An 18,639-nucleotide genomic window follows, 5' to 3' on the forward strand; every position below is an offset into this window, starting at 1 on the left:
TTCTGCTTCTTGGCCAGACATTCAACCTTCCCCTGACAACTTGTCTGAGCAGCCAATCATGACCTTACATGCCCACATGAAGCCTCAGGGTCTAACGTGCAGGTCACGGTCTAACGTTGCAAAAGGTCTGGGTAGTTCAGGTACAGGACAGGCACCAAGTCTGCTGGCTTCAACACTTTTCCAATTTGCCTGAGGTTCTGGTTGAATAAACCTGGTGTGATGGTTTCATATCAATAAAGTCCTCACTACGCCTCGATAAAGTCCAAGCAGCTTTTGGATCCTGATCCCTCTTTCCGTCCTTAGATTTGTTTAGCTCACACCGAGAGCTAAACTGCCATCATTCGTCTCTGAAAAGCAGGCAAACTTTGAGGTCACTGCAAGCTTGGGAATCTTAGTCAAAGGGCTCCAGTGCAGGGGGGCTCAAGGTTTCATGTCCAGTGCTCAGGGACATCTTGGCTGGTAGCATCTGTAGCTAAGTAAAAGCCTGATTATTCTACATGGGTGAAGTTAAGATTCTACCCCCACGGGCTCATGTGGGTTTGCACACGGCCATTGGGGATGAAGGCAATGCTCTCTACGTGGCACGCAAGCGCGGCGATGACCACTGATTCAGAGCCCACCCGGGGAGCATTTGTGATGACAGCAACCCAAGTTAAATCAGAACTTATGCTCCTCTTCTCAGTCAACCAAGGGGATCCTATGTCAGTTACGTGACACTGACTGCAAGAGGAACGGTAGTCTATTCTGTAAGAAAGCAAACGGAATATAAGGCCTCCCGACCCTCTGGCCCCAGTCACGTGCTTACAATCAATGAATGTGAAAAATTACAAAAGACTCTTAGCAACTGATTCACTAAAGCAGACCTAAAAGAAAATCTTCTTTGAGCTACTAATTCTCCAGCAGAGGTGAAAATATCAGAAGTCTTTTAACAGTCTACAACACCCTGGCTTTTATTATACAGTAATCCTCCAAAATACAGACCCATTAAGAGAAGACAAAAACCCCCCTTGTCAGGGGATGGCAACCAGACACTCCCACCTAAGCACTTTTACGACACCCAATAAAGCCTGACATAATAAACCAGACATTTAAGTGACTCTAGAAATGATTTTCAAGAGACTGGGCACTAAATGGAATAATCCACCTAGAAGTAACCTTCAGTCAATTCACCTCCACCCTCTGCCCTGGGTCCAAAGCACCGGCCTAACCGCTCTTCCCTTTATTCCTAAGAGAGAAGCGGGGAGACAGGCCCTGTCGGTGGGAGCTGGCTCTAGAGCAGGACTCAGCTGGTGGCCCCATCTCCGCTCAAGGCCCTCTTGGGGAATCCAGGCATGGGAGAGACCGACTCTACAGATCCCTTCAGGCCTGCTGGGTCTCTGAGGCAATTCTGGAAGCTTCGATTCGACTTCTATGGCTGCAGAGGGCAAGGAGCCCAATGAGCCCAATGGCAAGGCACTGGTAATACTCCTCAGGCCGGTCATCTCACCCCCAAGAGGAGCCCTCTCCTCCTGTTTCTCTTGGTTTGAGTTACAGCTTCTAAACGAAACTTCCTCCATAAGGAAGCACTTTTAGCTGGAAGCACCTCCACTGCAGCTCCCTGGCGGAGCTCTTAGTGCACAGTATATGGAGTCAGAACAACTCTGGGTCACATCCTCATCTTGCCGCGTAGGGAGCCTCAGCTTTCTCACCTGGGCTGCTGTGAGGACTGGTCCAGATCATAAATGTAAAGGGGTTAGACTGGGGCCTAGGATGTAGAACAGCTCCATAAATGGAGTCGTACGACTGTGCTGAAGGTATATTTTTTTACCTATTGAACTCTCCCATTAAAGTAATGGCAGGTATGTCTTCTTTGTGACTGTCTTAGAGGCCTCTGACACGCGGCAGGTGCTGTATACACACAGCTCCTCGATGCAGGGCTGGGACATGAGGGATCTGGGAAGTGACAGTTTCCATAAAGTCAAGGTTGGTGAACTGCGTCTGCAGGCAAACCCAAATTTCAAACATCTCTTAATTATATAAACCTGCAAACTTCCAAAAGGGCCTCTCTTTTACTGCTAAATAGTTCTCACGTGTAACTCAAAGACCTTCGATTGCTATGCAAGCTGGTGTTTTTTCCTAAAACAAAACCAAAATCCTGCTATTTGTAGCTAATAAACCAGGTTTTACTGAGTAATTGTTACACCAATGGATTATCTTTTATTTTCTATACATGCTCATTGGCGAAAATATGGGGAGAAGCGCCACAATCCCACGATCCATTTGTCTGTACTTTCTTTTCTATGCATAATTTTTTTTTCTTTGCGGTACGCAGGCCTCTCACTGTTGTGGCCTCTCCCGTTGCGGCGCACAGGCTCCGGACACGCAGGCTCAGCGGCCATGGCTCACGGGCCCAGCCGCTCCGCGGCATGTGGGATCTTCCCGGACCGGGGCACGAACCCGCGTCCCCTGCATCGGCAGGCGGACTCTCAACCACTGCGCCACCAGGGAAGCCCATAAATATTTTTTTTTATTAGTTGTAAGTGTAATAATGCACTGTAACTGGGCACACCACCCTTCCCCTACTTAACCTATCCTAGGGTGGACTTCATGGATTATCGATTTTTTTTTTCAAGTTTCTAATAAGAAAGGAAAATGGGACTGAGATCTAGGAGAATTAATTTGTTGAACAAATGAACACTGCACTCCATTTCATATTTAAAAGACACAATGAGAATTGCCTGATTGTATTCTCTTACTTCTTAAGCACTGCTTGACAGGACTATATAAATTACTGAGCCTTTTTAGATTTGGGGGAAACATTAAAATTTCATATAGTTGTTTTCCTGTTAGAAAAATAATGTATGCTCATAACATTTAGAAAATTTCAGTAAGTAATAATTTAATGTTAATATTTGTTGAGCATAGACTATGTGTCAGGCACTGTTCTAAATGCTTTAGAGAGATTAACTCGTTTATCCCTCCCCACACCTCACTGAAGCACAGAGGTATTAAGTAACTTGCCCACACGCTACACTCCTAGAAGCATGAGCCTGGAATCCATCACTATGCTATGATGTTCTAAGAGAGAAAAGAATCAATAATTTATTCAATCGAGTCCTCCGCTGCTTCAGAGTATAATGTCATAGGCAAGAAATGATTCATAATAATACTGTACCCTTTACAGTTATTTAAAAATATTATAAGCATGATCTGAGTCCCTGTGGAACAATTAGTAAACGAGAAGTCATCTGTGGCACAAGCCACGATTCCAACCGGCCCAATCCTATGCACCTGACATGCATTAAGAAAACAACAGACACTTAAAAGGGTTTGTTTTCAAGATGGAAGCATTTTTTAAATTTTGCAAATGAGTCAATGACATGATGAGTAGATTCCCTGAATTAATGGAACACCCAGTCTCACAAAAGTTTACCATCAGTCACAACGCTTTTACAATACGTTTATGAAATGCCGCTAGTCCTTTCTTAAACACTTTTTAAAAAAATATTTATTTATTTATTTTTTGGTCTCCGTTGCTGCACGCGGGCTTTCTCTAGTTGCGGCGAGCGGGGGCTACTCTTCGTTGCCGTGCACGGGCTTCTCATTGAGGTGGCTTCCCCTGTTGAGGAGCACAGGCTCCAGGCAGCGGGCTTCAGTAGTTGTGGTGTGGGCTCTAGAGCGCAGGCTCAGTAGTTGTGGCACACGGACTTAGTTGCTCCACGGCATGTGGGATCTTTCTGGACCAGGGCTGGAACCCGTGTCTCCTGCATTGGCAGGCGGATTCTTAACAACTGCACCACCAGGTAAGTCCCCCTAAACACTTCTTGAGGCTTATCTGTTAGCACTGGACATCAGTACGTGAAAAATAACTGTATACGCCAGGTCACATTTTTTTCATACTTTAATTAAAAATCATACTAGGTAAAACACAAATATTTCTGTTTCTGTTTAATGTCCTACCCAGGGCTAATAAGCATGACTATTTTAAATATAAATTCTCTTCAAAGTTAAAATATGAGTAATGAAATGATTGTCTGGCTCTAAAAATATTATACGACTGTAACTTCACACTAAAAACGCATTAAAACTGTTACTCCAGTAATCATAATTATTCATACCACTGTGGTAGAAACATGACACACATATGTAAACCACTATTTTAGATATTTTAGACAGATAGATGGATAGACATCTTGCTCTGTATATCTATAAAACCAGGTAACTTCTTTGGAATTTAATTGCTCTAGCATTCCAGAAGCTTTATCTATCTACCTACCTACCAATCTATCTACCTACCTATCTATCCATCTATCTATAAAATCAGGTACCTTCTTTACCTGATTTATTTGCTCTATCCAGTGTTTCCAGAAGGTTCAAACTGCCATCTTTTAATGTATCCAATAGCCGGCTGCTGGTCAGTAGATAAAATATCTAATAATTCTGAACATTATCTGTGTATTAGGTGCAAACTGTTTTCCAAAGACTGTTTCATATACTTTCATAAAAACCCTCAAGACAGAGACCACTATCATCCTCATTTTACAAATCAGACTGAAAACGGTTAAATAACTAATATTCCCATCCACATCTGTCACACCAAAACCGTACCTCAAACCACTGTTAGGCTGCTTCTCTTCCAAATCAGACTCCAGAAAAATTTGACTTCCACAACTTGCCTCCCTAAATTAAGCTTAAGCTGACATATAAAACTTAAAAAAAAACACCCAATAAAAATCCAACACAATAAATGACATAATTCCAAATCTGAAATTTTCTTCTCTCAGAAAGAGGTAAACAAAACTAATCTGGTATTAGCTAGCCATTTCTTCAAGTGTTTCGACTACGCAGATTTTGCTGTCACGACATGATGACCACCCACGTCCTTCAACAAGTGACAACGTAAGCCCAACACCGCAAATCTCATTAGAGAGCTTTCAAATGAGACTGGAGCTTGTGACATTGAAAATTTTTATAGTATTAATCTGTCCGGTTTCTTGTGAAACACAGATCCACATTTTTATGTATTTCTACACAAATCTAAATGCTGTCCAGATTCAACACCTTCCTGAATTACCTGGGTTAAAAACAGTAAAAATACAACTGCATTTTTTTTATAAGGCCTAAAGACGCAGCCCTTAGATTCTTCAGCATTTTTTGGACTTAAACCAGGGTTTTATGGTGTTAGTTTACCATTAGAGAAGGCAAGGAAACTGAACGGTTGATCCCAAAGTCCTTTTATCACTGAAGTCTCTGTAAAACGTTTGATTACTTTAAAAAACTATGTGTGAATCATATGTTTGTTTATTGAAAACAGGTCTTGCTGACACATATACATTTTTTTTTTTTTAAATAATCAAAACAGCTCCTTACTTGAATGTGACTGTTTTGGCAACAGTTAAACGCAACCCCGTCATTCTAGCGCTGCTGGCCTTCCTGGTTCTCCTAGGTGAGGGCCGCCATCCTGCGATAATTTACACGCAGGGCTGCGAAGCACCAGCAATGGTGCAGTGTGGTGACTAGCACTTTCAAAACAAAGCCAAACTCGGCTTTTAAAGTAGAGAACACACAAACACAGTCCCTATCTCTGACAAGGTCCAAAAGATTCTTTATAGACAGCCTATTCAGACGAAGCTACAACAGCCCCAGGAAATATAAAGTGTCCACAAAGACAGTAGGGGGGCGGGGGAGGAAACAACTGATGGGAAGGAAGCTAATCATGTGAAGTTTGCCCAACTCCACAAGGTCTAATACATTCCGGTTTGTTTCCACTCAAAGCAGCCATTAAACGTGCCCTGACACGTGGGCGCGGGGGACCTCCCTTCTCGCCGGTTTTTGGCCATTTCCTTCTCTGTGCACTTGTTTGTATACAACCTCTCCCGGACAGGGGTGACCACAAGATGACAGGCCTCGGCAGTTCCTTCACTCAGATTTCTAGTGGCCCAAAGTTTCACTCCACGGCGGGGTTTTAACGAGAATCACGGGGTCCTTTTCGAAAGTTATGAAATGGTTTAAGTCAAGTTTACAAGACACAAACGGAAGGCGAGGGACAAGTGAGTGTCGGACGACTTCAGTGACAGCGTTTTAGAATTAGCTTTAATTGATATGCCCTAGTTAAAATTAAAAAAAAAAGTCACTCTGATCCACGCAATAAGTGTCAGGGCAGTACTTTTTAAAATCACGCAAGACTCACGTCTGAGTCTTGACCGCCTCATACCATCCGCAAATACAGTCTCCAGGCCACTCACTGCTCGGGGGTCCCTCGCGGGATGTGTGATCTGAGTCGTCGCTGTGACCCGCTATTTCCCCGCCAGACCCCCAGCGCCGAGCGGGTTCCAGGTCTGCGCACACGCCGCCTAGTCCCCAGAAAGAACGGAAGAAAGTAGGGAAGAGGGGCGTGGCGCCCCGGTCTCCCCCAGTTGTCCGCCCTCCTCCTGAAACTGGCACCACCGCAAGCACGAGCAGGGAACGCCGGAGCCTTCCAGCCCCAACCCGGTGCGGGGCGCACGGCCGCGGGCAGACCAGGAAGCAAGCGAGCGAACTGGGAGACCTCTCCTCCCACTCCCGCCCTCGTCCCGGGGGCCGCGCCCCCAGCCCTGGCCCCGCAGGGCCCCTGGCTTCCTGCGCCCTCCGACCGCCGCCCGTCGAGGGCGAGAGCGCCGTCTGTCTCCGGGTCTCGGCGTCCCTTGTCCTCCCTCCCCCATCCCGGTCTCCGGCGCCCAGTGCCCCGACCAGTCCCCGCCCTCCGGGACACTCTTTCCTCCTTCCTTCCTTCCTCCGTTCCCTCCCTCCATCTCGCTTCCCAGCACCGGGAACTCGGAGGCGGCTCCCGAACTGGCCAGCCGACGCCCCGCGTTGCGCCCCTGTCCCCTCGGGGACCGGACCCGCCACCTGCGCCCGCCGCTCGGTGCTCACTCGCCTGCCGGTGCGCTGCCCCTGCCGTCACCGCCGCTGCCGGGGACTCTGTCTCTAAGGGCTCCTGGAGACGACTCCGACCTCTCCTCCTGCTGCTCCTCCGGGCGGGCGCCGGCTCCGCCTCGCTCGGGTAGGCGGGGCGGACAGCCCGACGGGCGGGGCGGCGGCAGCCTCGGACTCCTTCCTCCAGGCCCGGCCCTCCTCCCTCCTGCCCAGACGCCCTGGCTGTTCCCTGGTTCGGCCGCCGAACCCGCGTCAGGTCTGGGCCGGCAGAGGGGAAGAGTTGGGAGCGTTGAAGTCTTGCAAACGGCTGGCTGCCTTGGACACCCCCAGTTTCCCTTCCCCGACTTCCCCGTAGCCTTGAAGTTCAAGGATTCTCGGGCCGCCCCACTTCACAGCCCTCCACCGGGTCGCTCTGACTCCTGAGAAGTTTCCTTCGCGTGCGAACGCTCGAACGCTCGGCAACTCTTAAGCCAGCCGTCCCTTAGGCCGCCAATACGCACGCCGCCAACCCCCTACACAAAAGTTAGGCTCTGCTCCAGGAATTTCTTAAGAAAACAGTCACAGTAAAATTTAAAGGGCCCTGGGGCCACAGAGAGATTTTGCTTTCCAGAAAATGGAGCTATAACTGCGGATTGTTGAATTTTTAGTACATCCACTCATCACGTGCATCCCCTCCATCTCTCGCCGTGAGATTTGTGTTTCCGAACGCCCAGTACCTGGTAGAGTTCTGCTTAATGAATGGATTCAGGGTGGGGTAGTTTGAAAAGCCACTTCTGTTTCCACAGACTTCTGACTATTCGTATATAGAGCCATTCAACGAACACTCATTGAGCACCTGCTGTGTGCCAAGCATTGCAATAATGGTGATTGGAGAGACACAACGATGAATCAGACGGGGGACTCACCCTCAAAAAGTCCAGAAAGAGTCCAGAAAGAGTCAAAAAGTTGGATGTGCAGAAATCTTACCACTCAGTGGACTTCTTGCAGGTTCCTAGGTATCTGCTTTCTTGTTTGACAGGGTGGAGATAAAAGAGAAGAGAAGGCCAAAGTAGCTCACTTAAAACCAGTGTGGGCAGAGTCCAGACTTGAAATGGAGTCTTAAGGCGTTGGTGAAGGATGCCTGTGAGTTGAGTTTCACCAACTGAGGAGAAGTGAGGCCTAGGGAAGCCAGGAGCCAAGGGTTGCAGTGAGGACATTATCTTCACTCTTTCTTCCCTCCTGACCCCTGCTCAAGTATCATTCTCGGTGAAATCTTTTGACCAGGCTGTAGAAGGGGTACGGCGGGTATAGGAAGTCTGTGGTTGGATGCTTTGCCCCAGGACTGTGATTCTTGCAACCTGTGGATGGCGGTAGCTGTTGGTGTGCAAGCCACAGGCTGCCAGGGGAGCTCTTTATTCCCCGCTTGGTACAGTAGCAGGAAATGCTTGACTGATTCACAGACACTGACAGTTCCAGGAATACACTCTAAACAGAGCAGCCTGATGCCAGCTGGGACTGAGACCATCATACACTGGAGTTTGTATCTTTTGGCCACAGACTACAGAATCGACTCCTATAGCCCCACCACTGATTTGCACTTCTGGAGCCCTTTATCGTCTAGTAAATGCTTTCATGTATGTAATTCTCATCTGGAAACTGAGGCACCAAGAATTGAAGGGGTTTATTGAAGCTTTTCTAATTTAGTGCTATTCAAAGTGTGGTCCACGGAACAATGACCATCTGGGAACTGTTACCCATCTGTAATGGGATAAGCACAGAAATTGAAGGTGAGCATGTAAAAACTTTTATAGCAATTTGAGTAATTTTCTGCCTGTTGAAATTAATAACAAAAGATGGCCTTGTATTCTGTATGTTTCTTTCATTTTTCTCGTTATCCATTTTGTATTTATCATGTTGGATAAAAGCATCAGCCTGCAACAGATTGAAAAGAAAATCCCACAGATAGTTTGAGATGCACTGATCTAGTCAGGAGCAAGGCAAGAACAATAAGAGCTAACACTTTCATGGCAGATGTTGCTTTAAGTGCTTAACATATATTAACTCTATTAATCCAACCCTAGCAGGTAGGCTCAGAGAGGTTAAGCCATGCAATCCAAAAGTGGCACAGCCAGAATTCAACCCAAGGGGTCTGACTCCAGACTGTGTGTTTTTACCCACGACCCTGCATCCAGTCGTTCTTTCTGCTCTGCTGTGTCCAAATTTCAGTCATTCACATTTCATCTACATATCACTGGGCCTCCTATATGATTTTTTTAATTTATATTTTTGATTGACTTACTTTTGTTATTTCTTACACATAGGATGCTTGCTGTTAGTAATCTCCCCTGTGAAATCATGACTTTGATGAGCCAGCATCAGTCTCTTACTCTAGATCACATCAAAGTAGATGCTTAACACCAGCAGTTGCTGTCAGTGTTCTGCCATATCCCCTCTGATCCTTCTCCAGTTTCGTGCACACTGGCTCCAGGTGTGCATTCATTCCCATCACCTGATCCTGGCACCTGGGACTGAGACCATCATACACTGGAGTTTGTATCTTTTGGCCACAGACTACAGAATCGACTGGCACCTGCATGTCATTGTCAGAACACCACCCTCAGCTGCAGGATTTACTTTGCTGGCTCACAGGGCAGCTGGAAGTACCTGGGAATTGATGTTCCCCCATCCCCGCCTCAACCTTTAACCAGTGACTAAGGACTATGGCCACATAAATACGCCAGTTCCTTTGCTCTCAGTTGGAACAACTTCAGGGTGAATCTCCACTGTCTACAGGGCTTCCTACGAGATTAAGCGAAATTCTCTTCCCACTTCTGTGGGAACTGATGCCACATTCTTGCTTGTCCTTCTTACCCTTCGGGACCTACTTCCCACTCCCCCACCTAGGAACGCATCCTAATCAGGACCAACTATATAATTTGCAGAGCCTGATACAAGATTTAAAAATGCTCATAAATCATTAAGAATTTCAAGATGGCAACAACTATTAAACCAAGTATGGGGGACATGTGTGACTACACAGGTGTGTGACTTTACAGGCTGCACAACAACGATGTAGGCCTGGATGCTAGTAAGTCATTTTCACCTTTCTTCTTTTAAAAAAATAAATTTATTTATTTTGGGCTGCGTTGGGTCTTCATTGCTGCAAGCGGGCTTTCTCTAGTTGAGATGGACGAGCGGGGGCTGCTCTTTGTTGCAGTGCATGGGCTTCTCACTGCAGTGGCTTCTCCTGTTTCAGGGCACGGGCTCTAGGTGCACAGGCCTCAGTAGTTGTGGCTCGCCGGCTCTAGAGTGCAGGCCCAGTAGCTGTGGTGCACGGGCTTAGTTGCTCCGCGGTATGTGGAATATTCCCAAACCAGGGCTCGAACATGTGTCCCCTGCATTGGCAGGCAGATTCTTAACCACTGTGCCACCAGGGAAGCCCTCACTTAAGTTCTTATCTCAGGGTCTGCTTCTGGAGAATCCCAAGCTAAGATAACAACTATTAAAGTAAAAGCCAGCGCATTCAAGTACTACCAAAATTATCTTGTATAATACACTGGTGGTCAGCATCCCACACCTTGGGAGCCCACCTTGTAGAAGGGTGGGTCATGTCAAGTTGTACAAAAAGAGCTTGAGCCACAGGAAGAGGTATAGCCGTTGAGAATGGTTTAGGTTAACAAATGATGGGGCAGAAAACGTGGGTTTTCTTCTCAATTCTGACATGGAATGATACACAAAGTGTGAATTTGGGTGGTATCTTAGATTGAGTTACCTGGAAACATACCTTGCATGAAGAAGACTTATGGGCGAGTGGTTAGAAAGATACACCTGTAAGGAAGCAAGGCCGGCAGGATAGGGCAGAGGACAAGGATGCCTCTCAACATGGTTACAGCTGGACCTGCAGTCCAGGGGGGACTGGAGGCAGGTGGTTCTTTAGAAATGGACCATATTGAGTCCAGTGTATTGGACTTTTGTATCTCCATATCCTGTACTCCTGGGAAGAGGTGTTGCATTAGGCAAAGCAGTTCATTAAGGGTAATGCGCACTGATGGACACAGCTGTGAGTGGTCAGGAACCAATATTCCCAGCAACTCGGGAACAGGTGTGTCACCCCTGAACAGGGGGTCTGGGAGAAGCTCCAGAGTATACACTATAGGTGGGTTATCTCCAAGGTCTCACTTGGGCTTATAGTCAGTCATAACTGGCATTCTCAGCCCATCCCAGGAGGACCTGACCCCTTGGTCTTCCATGTAGCACCTGGGCAATGCTTGGTTGCATTTTGCCTTCTTTATACTATGAACCTATTTAATTTCCAATTTGTTCTTTCTCCAGACTTCTTCAAAACTCTTTTTTCTTTCTCTTTCTGTTTTCTGCTCCAACTGTCTTCCACCCTCCCATGGCACTCGAGACAAATCAATCAATCAATCAGTTGCTTATGAAAGAGTGACGGTGTCGTGAAGTAAAATTTTATGCACGAGGCAAGACCTTTGAGATTAAGTCCTGGCTTTGCCACTAACAATCTGTGTGAATTTGGAGCAATCATTTCACCCTACTGGGCTGTGGCTCGTCCTTAAAATAAAGAGATTTACAATGGTCTCTAAAGTCCCAATTCTATGAAATTTAAACATTTTTTAAAAGATGGCTTTCTCTGCTATATAATCCCTTATAAAGCAAGCAAGAGAAATGGTTTTAGAACTCAGGACAGCTGATTGTTTTTAAATTAATTACAATTCGTTGGTGAAGCTCTTCTTCTATGAACTTCTACTCAATAGTCAATAACAACACCCTAACTAAAGGCTCGGTCAGAAGGAGATGGGGAAAGAGGAATGAAAGAAATGAGGCAAATCAATCAGTCTGTTGGCTATCAGGTCTCCACAGACTTCACAACAATTTATCTGGGATATCAGCGTTGCTTCCTAAGGATTTTATTTCTTCTAATGCACATGGCCACACTCTTTGCCTGAACCTGCCCTAAAAGTTATGAAGAGAGCTTCCTCCTTTTGAATAGGTTACCTGGGTAAGTTTTTCACAAACTGGTTTTTCTGCTCAGTCAGAGGCTGTCATCTTCTCATGTAGAAGTTAGGTCAGGGAAAAGCACCCACAGTCTTGGAAATCCCCAAGTAACTTGTTGAAACACGTATCAGCAGAGGCAGGAGCTATGACCCAAACTGCGACTACAGATCAGTAGTTAGTTCAATGCAGTTCCACCCTCAAATGGATGGAAGCCTCCAGAGGCCTGGGTGGGAGTGGCCCAAAATTGAGTCACTAACTCAAGTTAGTTGATTACTAACTCAAAATTAGCTTTCTGGCTTATTACAGAGCTAGGCTCTCTAGCTCTGGAGAATGGAAGTCCCCAGACACTGTTGTATAGAGGTCAAATGTGTGGGCTCAAGAATGAACAAATTTCCCATCATTGAAGGGGTTCAACCAGTGGTCAACTAGGAAGTAGAGATGTAGATGTTATCAAGGGAAGCAACCCAAACGTTCACCAGGGGAGATATATTACCTCCATCTAAAGCACTCTGTGAAAAGAGGTAGATCTAAATATATTCACATGAAAAGATGCCCCAAATATATTTTTGAGCATAGAAAGCAAGTTACAGAAGACCATGAATAGAATTTCCCACTCATGTATAAAAAAAGCATACACACACAAGCACAAATGTCTGTATGAGTATATCTGCAGTGATGTTTGGCAAAATGTTAAAAGTGATTTTATCAAGGTGGTAGGGTTTTGGGTAACCTACACTTTTTTTATATTGCATGAATTTTTTTTTTTTTTTACCACGAAAGTATAGCCTTTCTTTGAATAATGTGAGGTTTTTCCCCATACTAGAAATATATCTCTTTTCATATTATAAAAAGAAGAAAAAAGGCATTGTGTTGACCAGCAGTTGGCAAACTATGGCCAAGGGGGGCAGACCATCAGCCATCTGTTTTTGTGAATAAAGTTTCATTGGAACACCACCACACCCATTCATTTATCTATTGTCTTTGGCTGTTTCTACTTACAGAGCTGAATGGTTATGACAGAAACCTTATGGGTCACAAGGCCTAAAATATGTATCTGCCTCGTTAGAGTTGTGGTAACCCCTGGTGCAGACAATTAGACTAGAAAACTTTTTCAGTATGGCAAATTGCAGCCTAGATCTTACTAGTTCTTCAGATTTTAACATATCTGACAAAACCCAAACATGGTCTGTATATTTTAAAGTACCTCCCAGTTCTGAGTAGTGATTAGGATAGCGCAGCAAAGAGACGACACATACTTTCCTTCTTCCTCCCCCTCCTTCCTTTCCTTCTTCTTTTCCTTCTGCTCCCCTTTTTCTCTGTCTGTTCCTCTTGCTGTTCCTTCCCATTCTTCCAATGAGATAGGGTAAGCAACGTGTTCTCCATTTTGCCCTCAGACACTGTCCCGCCTGAGCGAGGACTAGGTAGAGGACTGAGGTTCCTCTCTCCTTCTGGCTGGGTCTCTCCAAGATAAAATGATTGAGGAAGTTCTGGACAGAATAAACTATCCTGGGAGAGGAGGGTAAGCTCCCAAAGAATCAACCCAGACTTGGAGGAAAAAAAGCCAGGGGAGTTGTGGAGGATAGGAGACTACCAGGCTCCAAGGGGAAAGGCTGGGAACTGGACGGAGCAGATCCCCTCTCTCTCTCCCCGCATTCCTCCGTCACACTCTGCTCCAGTTTTCCTTCCTGCGTAATCCGTCTGGTCTCCAGGTACACAGAGGAGGTTTGGGATGTTTCTCCTTCACCGTCAGTGGTACCCAGCATCAATACTCTCACTTACTGAAATCACACAAGCAAGGGTAGCTAGTGCCAGTCTGGCCATGCCAGGCCCTTGCTCATTGCCAGAACTTGGCCAGAAGAGCTGGATGGTGGCCCTGATGTGGGATGCGCTCAGATGCTAAGTAATTAAATGGTTCAACAGAAACATTCCCTTTGTCAACCACTCGCCCCAGACCTTCCCTGAAGAAAATATAAAGCCCCTGCAGTGTCAGAAAGAGAAGCAGCCTGGTAGATGATTAGATTATTGGTCCATCTATAGCCTATGCTACAGGGCTTTGATTCAGACACAGTCTAATAGCTGTGGACCTGTGAGCTAAGTTGTGATGGGAATGGAAAGTATTTTCTCTGGCACTCTGATAACAGACCTGTTAATTTCATTTAGCTTTATATTCTGGTGAGAATGGAAAAAACCAAGCCTGCAACCTCTGTGACTCCAATTTACACTGCATGGTTGTCAAAATATCTAAAATGTTCTTTTCAGAGTGTGGGGGAATCTCAGAAAAATGTGATAAAAATGCTGTTTTTTTCTAGTATTTCAGTATTACTCTAGAAATACTGAGATAATGGAATAATACCAACAACAATACCAGGATTTAAATACAAAACCTGGCACCGTTGTTGGTATTATTCCATTATCTCAGTATTTCTAAAAATAAAAATATGAACTGTTTCTATCCTGAGACTACCCTGCGAATTACATACACTTTCAAATTTTGAATGTAATAAAGGTGCATTCATTTAAAGAGTGTTCTGACCACACTCTTCTCCTGTTTAAACACTCCCCAGGTGTCTTATTGTTATTTTCTTTCCTATTTCCTGGGTTACTAGGAAAACTGAGCATCTTTTCTTGTATTTATTAGTCATGTGTGGTCCTAGTACCAATTTGGGCACGGATCTACTTCCAGAGGTCTCTGATGAATTGTGCTCGATATTTTTGTATGGCTATAAATAGCCTTGATCTTTGTTCTGGAATATAGTTAAGTTACTGGAACCAAATTTATCCTTTTAGGTCTTGCTTTTAAGATAATTCAGCAGGATTAGGGCAGTTATCACTCTAGGGCTAATTTTTCCCCCTACTGAAGGCAAATTGTTTGTCTACCCAATGATCCCTAAATCTTGAGGTTTTCCAGTCCGGCTGGTGGGAAGAGGCAGCATTTCTGGTCCTGGTCCTGTGTCAGCATCGGGTACCGTTACATCTAACCCTTCCAGCTGGTTCTTCCCTGGCCTTGAGTAGTTGCTTTACCTGCACGAGTTCATCCTTACTCATCATACACATCATCATACTCAGGGGGGACACTCAGCTAGTCTCTGGGTTCTCTTTCTGTTCAGCTCTCTTCTGTCTGGTGCTCTTCCCAGTGAATCCTAGTTGCCTTGATCTCCCTGAGCTTGCATCCCCATCTCCTCGACCCAAGGAGCCCACCAGCTCTTCCTGAATTCCCCCGTCTCTGCTTTGCCTGGAAACTCCTTCGAAGCAGTCAGTTAGGGGACTTGTAAGACTCCATTTGTTTTCCATCTCTCAGGGATCACTGTCCTTTTGTCACCTGATATACAGTGTTTTGCAAATTGTTGTTTCATATATTTTGTCTGTTTTTAGGTTACTTCAGGTAAGAGGATAAAACCAGTTTTTTACTCCATCTAGACTATAAGCAGCAGTCTCCCCTGTCACCCTGTCACTCGAAACCATGCCTTATTCTTCTTTTCCACTTATCATTATATCACATTATTTTGCACATTTATTTGTTTAGTGTCTGTCTCCCTCATCAGACCATAAGCTATATGAGGGAACTTACTATGTCTGTTTGGTTTACTGTTGTGTCCTCAGCTATAATAACTTTGCCTGATGTATTCTAATGCTCATTAAATACTGAATGAATGAATGAATGAATGAAAGCTAGACCAGAGCCAGATCATGGGAGGCTTTGAATGCCCAGCAAGGAAACTGAACAAGTTTTGCTGAGAGCAGAGGCTCTTATTCCAAGACTAGAATGACATAAGTAAAATTCTATTCATTTGCAATTTGAGGACATTGTGGGGTGCAATGCTGGTGACTTCACTCAAGCTCCTCTCTGTGTAAATCTGCCCAAGCTCTTGGTAGATTAGGTCACATTTTTTGGAATCTGCTTGGAACTTAGGAACCTGGCAGTCATAATGAATCTTGCCTTTGACCCTGCCTCTTAATCTGATTGGCTCTAAGCCCTTTACAAATATTAATTATGTCTCACAATGGAGTTGCCACCCTGACCTTTTTTCTTAGGCTGCTATCACTGAGACCAGTGTTCAGCACTTCTGTCCCATAATAGCATGCTTATTCCTCCTTCCTAAAAGAGAAAGGTTAGGGTACTATCTTTACCAACATCCTTAAATTAATTAGTGTCCTAACAATAAGCTTGACAAGCAACTTTCTTAAATTTCACATGATAATTGTAAAAGTCTCTCCTCTGGTCTTTCTGACTTGTCTTTAAGACAGTCTGCTGGAGGCAGGATAAAAACATTAGAAATTAGGGCTTCCCTGGTGGCGCAGTTGTTGGGAGTCTGCCTGCTGATGCGGGGGACATGGGTTCGTGCCCCGGTCCGGGGGATCCCACATGCTGTGGAGCGGCTGGGCCCGTGGTCCATGGCCGCTGGGCCTGCGCCTCCGGAGCCTGTGCTCCACAACGGGAGAGGCCACAACGGTGAGAGGCCCGTGTACCACAAAAATAAATAAATAAATAAATAAATAAATAAATAGAAATTATAGCTACACTTATTTTGTGTTTTTTCCTTTTGTTAGTACAATAGTTCAGGGATAAATATATAAGTAACGCATATATTGGACTGCATACTCAAAATATTTACTGATGGAGTGCACAATAAAAATGTTTAGAGATCACAGATCTAGTCTCTCTCCCAATCCACCCTAAGTGAGGCCAGATTACTCTTCCTAGAAGGCACCTCTAATTGTGCTCCTTTCCTCTACCAATACAAACAAATAAAAACAACAAAACCCAAAACCCCCAAATGTTCTATGGCTTCAATATAAGAAAACAATTTTTATAGTAAGTGACAGTTGAAAAGAAGGGAGCTTTTCTATGCAGAGACGCATTCAGTCCACAACTGTTAATAAGCCCTCACATCTGTACAACACGTAATTTTAAATGCACTGAACTTTGCCTACAGGCCTTCTGATTTCAGCAGAACATGGGTCTGCTCTCAGCAAAGATTTGTGTATAATTAGTTCTACTCTATGAAGCCTGTTAGGCCCAGTTAGAGACTGGACCCAGAACAATAACTGCAAGGCCATGAATATTTCCCGAGACTCCATCAGTGAGTGTTAACAGACTGAATTACTGAAGAGATGATGGAAATAATGAACTTTAGATGTGCTAAGTATACAGAAATAGCAACTGAGTAGAAACCAAGCCCGGCACATTGTGTGTTTGTGTGTGTGTGTGCGCACACGTGTGTGAGTGCATAGGAGGGGGGACAAGGATTACCAACACACCAGACATGTGAATGAAGAAGGCTATTGTAGAAGAGGAACTTCTGGCCCTGGCTAGATACCACCTGACACCAAGTGGATTAGAAATGAACTGTCCAGTTGAGCCTTTCCTGAATTCCTAACATACAAGCTTATGAACAGAGTAAAATGGTTCAGTTGTTAAGTTTTGGCACAGGAGAGCTGAGAGTTGTAGACATCATTTGAGTACCTGGATCCAACTCTGCCTGAAGCAGAACTACCCCTGAATTTTGCAGTGAGCCAGTACATTCCTTTTAGTTTGTTTTTGCTAGTACATGTTGAGTTTCTGTCATTTCCAGTCAGGAGAATTGTGAATGATACAGTGACACTCTGTCTTTTCACTCAGGTGCAGAAGCTTCAGCTAATCATAATTCTCAGTTCTTGACTTACTCTCATCATTAATCGTTCAAGGGCCTTCTTACTTGACTGATTGACTGAATTTTCATTCATACCCTTTTTACCCTACTCCTACTCCCATTCCCTTCCTATTCACAGGCAAACATTCTAATTCTGTTGTGTTTCTTTTTATTTGTATGTGTCCTTATAAAATATATATTGTTATTTTTTTTACATGTATTTTACTGTGGTATATTAATGGTATTGTATACTCTTTTATATATGAATAATACTTACAAGTTTTTCCAATTAGATGTTATGATGGGCCATAGTTTTCTCCAAAAATGCATCTCCTGTTATAAATTTCCCCTCTAAGAATTATACATTCTAATTATGTCCATTGTTACTGACAGTTATTTTTATCTTCTTGGAATTAAAAAAAAAAAAACTCTTTTATTCTCTGTCTTCTTTCCCAACCCTGTCCCCTTCCATACACACTTATTTTTTAATAATAAATGTTTTGGTTATAAGGATGCAATATCTGCTCATCTCTTTGAGAGTATTAATGATTTTTTTGAGGGTTTTCTATTATTTTCATTGTCTCTGTTCTTTTCTCTTTAAAAAAATTTCTATTTCCTTTTTAAAATCTGTGCCTTTTGTGTTGGCAGCCTTCCTCAAATGTCTACTGATCCTTAGCTGATTCTGATTGGAACGTCTGTGTGTGTGTGTGTGTGTGTGTGTGTGTGTGTGTGTGTGTGTGTGTGCAGGGCTTGTTGCATAGGGGGGGTAGGTGATGTAGTGTAGATCTGCCTCTTTTGTCTGCCTACAGACCTCTATTGGTTTCTGTAGGCCCCTTTTCTTGGGCTAGTCGGATACACCAGAAAGGATCAGGCACTGCACTTGTGGGTGGGGAAGGTTTAAGCCTGGCTGCCATCATTCTAGGAGCCTGGAAGTTTCATCATGTTTTTTTTGGTTTTGTTTTATTTTTTAAATCTAGATTTTCAGTTGACCTTGTTTTTTGAGTACCCTGTCCTCAACTGTGACTCATGTCATACTTTCTGGATGCCTGATCGTTTATTCATTCAACAAATATTTATCCAGTACCCCCTTAGCACTTTGTGCCAAGCATAATCCTAGGTGTTT

General features: G+C 44.4%; 1 protein-coding gene across 3 annotated transcripts in view; it reads right to left on the reverse strand.

The window, feature by feature from the left end:
* Positions 1-6,992, reverse strand: part of GNG12 (G protein subunit gamma 12) — a 123,948-nt gene extending 116,956 nt beyond the window's left edge. The window contains exon 1 of one of the 3 annotated variants that reach the window (XM_027114030.1): positions 6,892-6,992. The gene's annotated coding sequence lies outside the window, so the exon portion shown is untranslated. Of the gene's footprint in view, positions 1-6,169; positions 6,313-6,891 lie in introns of those variants that run through there. The other 2 variants (XM_027114029.1, XM_027114031.1) reach the window with 2 other exon arrangements.
* Between the last annotated feature and the right edge of the window lie 11,647 nt (positions 6,993-18,639).

This window comes from Aethalodelphis obliquidens, unplaced genomic scaffold, assembly GCF_003676395.1.
Source record: "Aethalodelphis obliquidens isolate GAN/ISIS:26980383/991018 unplaced genomic scaffold, ASM367639v1 scaffold13, whole genome shotgun sequence".
NCBI lineage: Eukaryota > Metazoa > Chordata > Mammalia > Artiodactyla > Delphinidae > Aethalodelphis > Aethalodelphis obliquidens.